The following is a 9,333-nucleotide window of genomic DNA, read 5'->3' as shown; positions in this document are numbered from 1 at the left end:
GGCTGTGGTGATTTTAATTGAATGAAGAAGAAATGGGAGGAAGAGAAGATTTTCTAGTTTTAATTCATTTAAAAATCATTGATAGAATTTTTTTATGGAATTTTAATCAATAATTTCATCTGCAATTTGACACGTCAAAAATATTGATGAAATTACTTATACTATTGTTGTTTTTTTTCAGAAATTATGATCGGAAATTTTTCTATCTCAATTTTTATCCGTATACAATGACGTGATAATTTCCATTAGGGTTTTCATTTGTCTTTTCCAATTTTGTATTAGTGTAATGGATTGCAATTACAACGCCATCATGATCCTACCAAAACACAAAATTTGATCAACATATAGATATTAAAGCAAAGGGTTTCACAAAAAAAAAAAAAAAAAAAAAAAACATTTAGAAGTTAGGCCAAAAACTCAATCATAACATGCATAAAAACTAGTAATACAGATTATCAATCCTTTGAAGTTATTATTGTTTAATTCAATCGTCAAAATTACTAAAAACAGTTCATCCAAAACTAAATGGCTTGAGTGTCATTGCCCAAGTAATAGAACATAAAAATATGAACAAAGCTACCACACCAAGAAATGGTTCCATAAGTAAAGTTGGCTACGATCCTTGTTTGGAATTTGTCACGTTTCCATGTGTTGATGTTCCTCAAGATGTAATCTAGATTATGGTTGAATTGTCAACATCTTCTAGGTTAATAGGGCACAAAATTTTCATAAACAAGCACCCTTCAGAACTATATAAATAAGGGAGTCTCTTGCATCTTTCTATATGCACAAAACATTATCAGAATCATGAACTCTCTAAGCTCTTCAAAGTTCCCATTCCCATTCCTGTTTCTCTTTCTGTTTTCATTCTCATGGGTAGCTTCAGCTGATCGTCATGAGGATTTTCTTCAATGCCTTCATTCTCAAAACTCAAACTCCATTTCTATGGTCATTTTCACCCCAATCAACTCCTCATACTCATCTGTCTTGCAGTTTTCTTTACGAAACGGCAGGTTCAACACAGGTGCCACCCCGAAACCACTAGTTATTGTTAAACCTTTAAATGAAGCCCACATTCAAGCTGCCATTGCTTGTTCCCAAAAACATGGCCTGCAAATTAGAGTTCGAAGTGGTGGCCATGACTATGAGGGCCTCTCTTATGTTACAGTTGTACCCTTTGTGGTTATTGATCTGATCAATATGCGAACAGTTACAGTTGATGTAGGGAAAAAAATTGCATGGGTTCAAGCTGGTGCTACACTAGGAGAAGTTTACTACAGAATCTCTGAGAAAAGTAGAACTCTTGCCTTCCCAGGAGGTGTTTGCCCAACTGTGGGATCCGGTGGGCACATTAGTGGAGGAGGACATGGAATGATGATGCGAAAATATGGCCTCGCTGCAGACCACATTATTGATGTCAAATTAATCGATGCTAAAGGTAGAATCCTTGACCGAGCATCGATGGGAGAGGATCTGTTTTGGGCCATTCGAGGAGGTGGAGGCAACACTTTTGGAGTTGTTGTTGCGTGGAAACTGGAATTGGTCACAGTTCCACCAACTGTGACAGTGTTCAACGTCACTAGAACTTTGGAACAAAATGCAACAAAACTCGTTCATCAGTGGCAGTCGGCAATAGGAAAGTTTGACGAAGATCTATTTTCCAGAATTTTCCTTTCGAGAGTGAACACCTCTCAGGAAGGAAAGACAACAATACTCGCTGCATACACTTCCTTGTTTCTTGGTGGAGTCGATAGACTCCTATCAATGATGCAACAGAGCTTTCCCCAGCTCGGTTTGGTTAAAGAAGACTGCATCGAGATGAGTTGGATCGAGTCTACTGTCTACTTCGCGTCATTTCCACGCAATACATCCTTGGATGTTTTGCTTGATAGGAGTCCAGGATCCACAGGATCTTTCAAGGCAAAAACAGACTATGTGAGTGTGAAAGAGCCTATACCTGAAATCGCTTTGGAAGGAATATGGGAAAGGCTTAACCAACTGGATGCCCAAGTAGCTCAATTGCAACTCACAGCCTATGGGGGCAAAATGGATGAAATTTCCGAGACCAGCACTCCATTTCCACATAGAGCTGGGAATCTATTCCAAATTCATTATGCAGTCTTTTGGGGCGATCAAGACAGTGAGAGATCTCAAATATATACAAGCTGGATCAGAAAACTTTACAGCTATATGACTCCTTATGTTACGAAAAATCCACGACAAGCATATATCAATTACAGAGATCTTGACCTGGGAATGAACAACCTAGGCAACACAAGTTACAAACAAGCAAGAATTTGGGGTACCAAATATTTCAAGAACAACTTTGACCGGTTGGTGCATGTGAAGACCAAAGTTGATCCGGCTAATTTCTTTAGAAATGAACAAAGCATCCCTCCTCTCACACCTTGGTGATAGTATATCAGAAATATTATATATAATGATATTGGTAACGATGCTTTGGTATGTTTACCATAATTTCTTTAGAAATGAACAAAGCATCCCTCTTCTTCATGTCAGATTAGACATGAATAGAATTTCACTTTGTATTGAGTTACGTCGTTAGTAATTAATAAATAAAGGCTCGCTCTTTACTATCTAGAGCTTGAGATTTCAATCTTCTTGAGTTCTTTACTCTCTATTATAATTCTGTTAGTTTTTAAGCTGACATGACATGTTACTCTCCATACATAACACATGTCAATCTATTATATTTAACACATGTCAAATATGACCTTTGCTGCAGACCACATAATTGATGCACAATTATTGGACGTTCAAGGTACAATCCTTGACCGAGCATCAATGGGAGAAAATCTATTTTCGACCATTCGAACCTGTGAGGAAAGACCTTTGGAGTTGTTGTTGTTAGGAAGATAGAATTGGTCCCAATTCAACCAACTGTGACATTCTTCAATGTCACTGGAACTTTTAAAAAAAATGTAACAAAACTCGTTCATCGGTGGCAACATGTTGCAGACAAGTTTCATGAAGATATATTCACCAGAATTTTCAAGTGGATAGGGAAGGAACGAGTACCACAATACCAGTTGTATCTTCAGTCTTCCTGAGCTTGTTTTAGTAAAAGAAGATTGCATGGAGATGAGTTGGATCGAGTCTACTCTCTTCTTCGGTAAATTTCAAGTATAGTAAAAGCATAGTGTGACTGGGATAAATGAAGACCACACGTTGTCTTAGAAATCTCAATGCCAAGGAAATGATGAATGGGTCCGAAATCCTTCATTGAAAATTCACTGCTCAAAAGTTAAATAAAGTCTGTTACAAGTGTTTTAGTTGATACGGTGAAGTAACGAATATGCCATCTACATAAAGGAGAAGAACTAGTGGTAAAAATGAAAAACAAACAGAGATGGATAAGTTACAAATAAAACCATATTTAAAAAAGAATGTGCCGAAATGATCAAACTGGGCACGAAGTGTTCAAGTACATAGAGAGCCTTCATATTTGCGGACTAGTCATTCATATATATAATTTATTGGGATCTGATAATATTGTTTATACAAAATCTTAGAAATTTGGTGAAAAGAAAGAATCTTAAAAATATAGATGAAAGCTACTGAATGATATAAATCTTGTTTATGAGTGATGATAGAAAAGTAAATCTATATATATATATATATATATATATATATATAACTTGTTGTCTCTTTTTTAAATTATCTTTTTAAACTATGAATTTTGTTTTTTTTTTTAACTTCTATTTCAACTTCTTCTACATCTGATTTTTCAAAAAACAAAAAAATTATAAATAGTGTAGAAATTACAATTAAAGATTTTACAGAAAATATTGATAATTGAAAAAATCAAAAGGTTCAAAAGAACCAGATTTATCAAACTTCTTATTTCAATCTTTTCAATACCAATTTTACAATAAGAACTAAATAATGGGATATTCAGCTTACAAAGCCTTTTAAAACTATCCAACTTCTTTCTCAAAATTCCCTATAAAAACATAGATAAAAACTACAAATATATCCACATTGGCCTTATACAAGTTGGCATAAAACCTCTTACCAAAAAAGGCCTAAATACTTACATTCTAGTTGTCTTTGGAAATACTAGATTCCAAAATTTCCAAGATTCATTACCCAATTCCATCGAATCCAACTTATGTAGTGGCTTAATTATTATTTTTTTGTTATTATTCAAATCTAACTATATCTCTCAAAGACAAAAACATCCTTCAAAATATAATCTTACAAATAAAAACTCATAATTATAATATGCTTGAAGGATCAATTCATGTAACCTTAATCTTTAAGATCCATTACAAAACCATGTTTTCTGCTTTTGCTAGTAAACGAAAATTCCAATCCTAGAAAAGTGAAACCTTGCTTCTCCAAACAGATCTTTCAAGATCAAATATAGTAGTACCCAAATCTATCTAATATAAAGATGGTACTCTACCAAAAGACAAGATCCTTAAAGGTACCACCCAACCTAAACCTTTACAACCACCACAACCAAATATCCAACTCAAACCAATAACTCAGTAAAGTGATGGTAAAGTTAAATTGTCCTTCCACATGAATTCAACCAGTTCTAGATTCTCAAATGAATTTTCTACATCAAGTACAATAAATCTTGGAAGAATTTTTGAAATTCCCCTAGTTATAAATATATTCTACCACATAAACTCATCTAGGAAATCAAACTCTGATATTCCTAGCATCAATTTTCAAAATGTTGATTATACCATAAATATACCAAAACCACTATATACAAATATTGACCAACTTTCTCAACCAACTTCTCCACCATTCTCAATCGTAACCGAAAACATCTAAAATGAGCTGAATGTTTTTGAAACAAATTTTATTGTTAACAAAAATTATTTTATTGATGATTTTTATAATAACCATAACTCTAAAAAGAGATCTTGGTTCTTCAAAACCTTGTTCACATCCGACATCGCGACGACCTTAAAAGTTTCTATTGTGAAAGAACAAATATTTGTCATTTTATTCTTAGAGGGGAAATGTCTTGTTTAAAGAGTCGCTACCTGGTATTATGGTCACTAGAAACCTTAACTGGTTAATAGAGATTCCATGATATAAGATTGGTTATGCAAGAGGAAAGATATTATCACCCCTTAAGAGTCCTACTTGAAGTAGGCTACATTACTAGTTTTATCTTAAGTTTCTAAGGATTTGTTGTGTTATTCCTTTGATGGTCTGCCTGCAATATTCCTGACTCTAACGCTAGTAAATATTCAACTATAAATATTTTCAATTCTGGTATTGATAAATATTACGTAAAAAAAATGTATATTATTCATGACTTTAACGTCAATGAATATTGGGGTTGATATTTTTTACTCTAACATAAATAAATATCAAAGTTGATATTTTTTACTTTGGCATCGGTGAATACCAGAGTTGATACTCATAATGAATCCATTTACCATGAACTCACATGGATTTAGTTTGAAAATGTTCACTAGACCTGCAAGAATGACAGAACTGGGTTTTAGACCCTTTTAAAAAAGGATAGGTTTTTTTGGTATTTTGTATGTAGGCCTAATGGACCATTATATTTGAGCCAAGCTTTTAATAGGCTTGATAAACTTTTTATCAAGCCCAAAAATGCATGCAAAAACAATACATTTTTTGCAATGCTAAATTATACAAAGAAAAAAAAATTAGCTTGGCCATAATTTTTTTTTAAAACAAATTTTATGGGATTTTATTTTTTCTTTTGTATGTTAATTGTTCAAAACAAATGCAACACACACACATATTTCACTAATTTTATCTCTCTCTCTCACACACACACACATGTACAATTACACATATTTACATATAATCAAAATACACAAAATCAACCAAATTTTGCAGAACACTTTCTGAACAAGATTTAGAAAAAGTTAGAAGCTATAGGGATGCGTTGGGCATGAGGAAGCAGTGGTGGTGCGTGGCTTCTACATGCCACCATCAATGTCAGCGCTTGAACTCCACGTGTCGTTGTTGACTAAAGAGTGAAAATTGGTGGATCTAAAGCGACTATTTCTCCTCTTCCTTTCCCTACCAGCGGTGGTCTATCTCTCTTTACTGGCTTTTGCTACTCATCGTTGTCACAGTAGGAGAAGTTATTGATTTGGAAAATGATTGTTGCTATGATCCAAATCTGTTATCGTAGGGTTGAATCGAGGAAGGAGAGTCAGTTTGTCGTGATGGCTTGTTGGTTTTATAGGTAGAAGGCTGAAGGCTATGAACCGGAGATGGGGGGTTGTGTCAAGGCTATTTTGTGAGGTTTGAGAGTAGATTGGTGGCTAACTTGGGGAAACCCACCACCACTAGTGATGTCGAGGCTAAGAGAGGAAAATGGAAGATGCAGCTCTAATCACTGGAGGTTGGTTTTGCTAATGGTGGTTGGTGTTGATTGCAACCAATGGTTAAGGGAGAGAAGGAGGCTAGTCTAGTAGAAAGTCTAGGAAAAGACAAAATAAAGGTGTACCTCAAGGAAGGGAGAAGTGAAGTTGTGTTGGGGAGAAATTAAGGGAGAGAGCAGGGGGGTCTGGTTTGGCTGAAGATGATGAGGGGTGATGGTGGCTTAAAGATGGTGTTATTGGTAATGGTTGGTTAGCAGCGTGGTCTATAGGGAAAGTCTGGTAGAAAGGCTATAGGGTAGGGATGACGTAGTTAGTTTTGCCCCTTTTTTTTCTTTTGTGTGGGAGGCAAGGTTTAAATATACTAGGCTTAGGGATTTTTTGTGTTGTGTGCCCTTTTTTATACATACACTAGGATCTATATTTATAATACAAGAGTCCCATAGCATATAAGAAATAAAGTCCCAAACAAACTCATTCTCTTTTTTAAATTTAAATTTGTTTAGAATTTTAAAATCAAATTTGAAAATGGATAACTAAAATTATCGTGATGATCTTTCTAAACTGAAGATTAGGAAAGAATGACAAAAACACATTATAGTCTCTAGTTTTTCCAATAGTTGACATATCACACCTTTAACCGAAATCAATCCTTGATCTTATAATTTTAAATTTTAATCCCTTTAAAATTAAATTAAATGCAAATGGGTTAAAATGGGGTTATAACAACCTTTATGAAAGAAAGACATGAAATAATAATAAAAAAAAAAACCTTTATAATTTTGTACTCTGTATGAAGTTAATATCTTTTTCTTTGATTGGTTTGAATCATTTTATGCATCTAAACACCGTATCACATATCCATTTATAAAGCATGCATCCCATAACATTTAAAAGTAAAACCCCTGTTTGGGAACTTACTAGCGGTACTTCTATTGAGTTTGAACATCTACCATTAAGAAACCTCAAAATTCCTCGTAATAGTCTGATTGTAAATACTACCATTTATAAAAACTTAAGTGAAGACATTACCATAAGCACAAAACACATTATCCAGCAAAACAACTTCACCAACATCAACCTTAACACCATAGGAAAACAATTGAGCAGATTAGAGAAACAATTTCAAACGACTATTGTTTTTCCAGTTGAAGCTACGAAACCTATAAACCTGAATCTAAAAAACCCAGTATTCAAGCCATACCAAATCACAAAAACTAGTCAAACTCAATTCCAAAAGAACAAAAACGACTTTCTTAAACCCATCAAAGATCTCCTTAACCACCTTGAAGCTTCATCCTCCACCTTGATTGCTCATGACACCCCACAAGTTAGTAAAAATCGTCACACTTCTACAAGCCACATAAACACTATTCAAAATTATCAAACTCAAACCTCTAATGAAGAAGCCTTTTAGAAATCAAAAAACTTGTTTAGAGAAATCCTACTTCTAAAACAACTATTGCTCCTAGTATAGCCATCTAAAATGAACCAACCATTATAAAACAACACAAATTCAATGCCTCTTCCCTTTGTGAATGGAACATAGATGGAATGTCCGAATACAATATCCTAAACACCTTACAACAAATGATAATTGCAGTCAATACCTACAAAACCCAAATTGTAACCTTAAACAACATTATAGTTGAACTTCTTATAGCGGGTTTTTCTTGCTACTTAAAAGGATGATAGGATTATCATCTTACTAAAACCCAACATCATGAGATTCTTAACTCCATTCAAATGACTAAATATCAAATACTTATCCTTAACTCTAATGGAAACACCATCCAAGATATAGCCTCAACCCTTATTTTAATAATATCTTTATATTTTGTAGGAGATCTTTCTTATCTCAAAGATAAAAATATTGAACTTCTTTCCAACCTTTGATGCAAAAAACTCAATGACTTCTAATGATACAAAAGCACTTTCCCTACCCTTGTCATGCTCAGAAATGTTTCAAACCAACATTTCTAGAAAGAAAAGTTCCTTGCTGGTTTCCAACCCTTCTTAAAGAAAGAGTCAAATACAAAATCAAACACACTTTTGTCTCCAAAACAATCCCTTATGACTAGTTAACATACAACGAGCTTGTCAGTTTTACCTAAAAGAATGGTCTTAAAATTTGTTAAGACCTCAATCTTCAAAAACACCTTAAATGGGAGAAGAAAAGAACTATACAAGAACTGGGTAGTTTTTTCAATAGTTTGATCTATCCCTAGCTAACCCAACCTATAATAGTTCATGCTCCAAACCCACCACCTCACAAAAGAATAGCCCATAAATACAAAAAACATTTCTATATAAAAATTAAGCCTTACTACAAAAAGACCATTAAAAAGCCCACAAAACTTATTTAGTCAAAATTAAAACCCAAACCTAAATTTGACCCCAAAAACATTACATATTATAAATATGGCCAAAAAGGCTATACCTTTAGATTTTGTCGAATCAATACAAAATTACATGAACTATAGATAGAAGAATAAGTCATTCACCATATCCAAAAGCTTTTGATTGAAGCATTAGCGACTGGATCCAGCCCATCAAACATTTTTAAAAAACCCTTCAAGATTGATGAATTAGCAACATCCAAGTTTGGATCAGATACATCAAACCATACCATAAACATCTTAACCCAAGACCAATAATTTATTCCTGAAGCTATCAAAAGACTTGATGATCCTCAATTACAAAACTAACCTACCTAGATAAACTTATGAGTTCATTTGACAAGTTAGAGACACCACAACTTGTTCAAAGATAGTCATTATTACCATCGATCAGTACAAATAGTGATTACAAATTTTCTCATGAGAAAAGAACATATATCTACAATCTTTTTTTTTTTTTTAGAAAGGTATAGTTCAAGGAGTCGCCACCTAGTATTATGGTCATTAAGAACCCTAACTAGTCAACAGAGATTCTAATGGTACAAAACTGGTTACATGAAAAGGAAGATATTATCACCCCTTAA

At 33.8% G+C, this 9,333-nt stretch overlaps 1 pseudogene; it reads left to right on the top strand.

The window, feature by feature from the left end:
• The first annotated feature begins 777 nt into the window (after positions 1 to 777).
• LOC118053891 (tetrahydroberberine oxidase-like) lies at positions 778 to 2,601 on the top strand (annotated as a pseudogene).
• The last annotated feature ends 6,732 nt before the right edge of the window (positions 2,602 to 9,333 follow it).

Source organism: Populus alba, chromosome 1 (assembly GCF_005239225.2).
Source record: "Populus alba chromosome 1, ASM523922v2, whole genome shotgun sequence".
Lineage (NCBI taxonomy): Eukaryota > Viridiplantae > Streptophyta > Magnoliopsida > Malpighiales > Salicaceae > Populus > Populus alba.
Note: the sequence above shows the minus strand (reverse complement) of the source record. Positions and strands in the feature narration are given on the sequence as shown.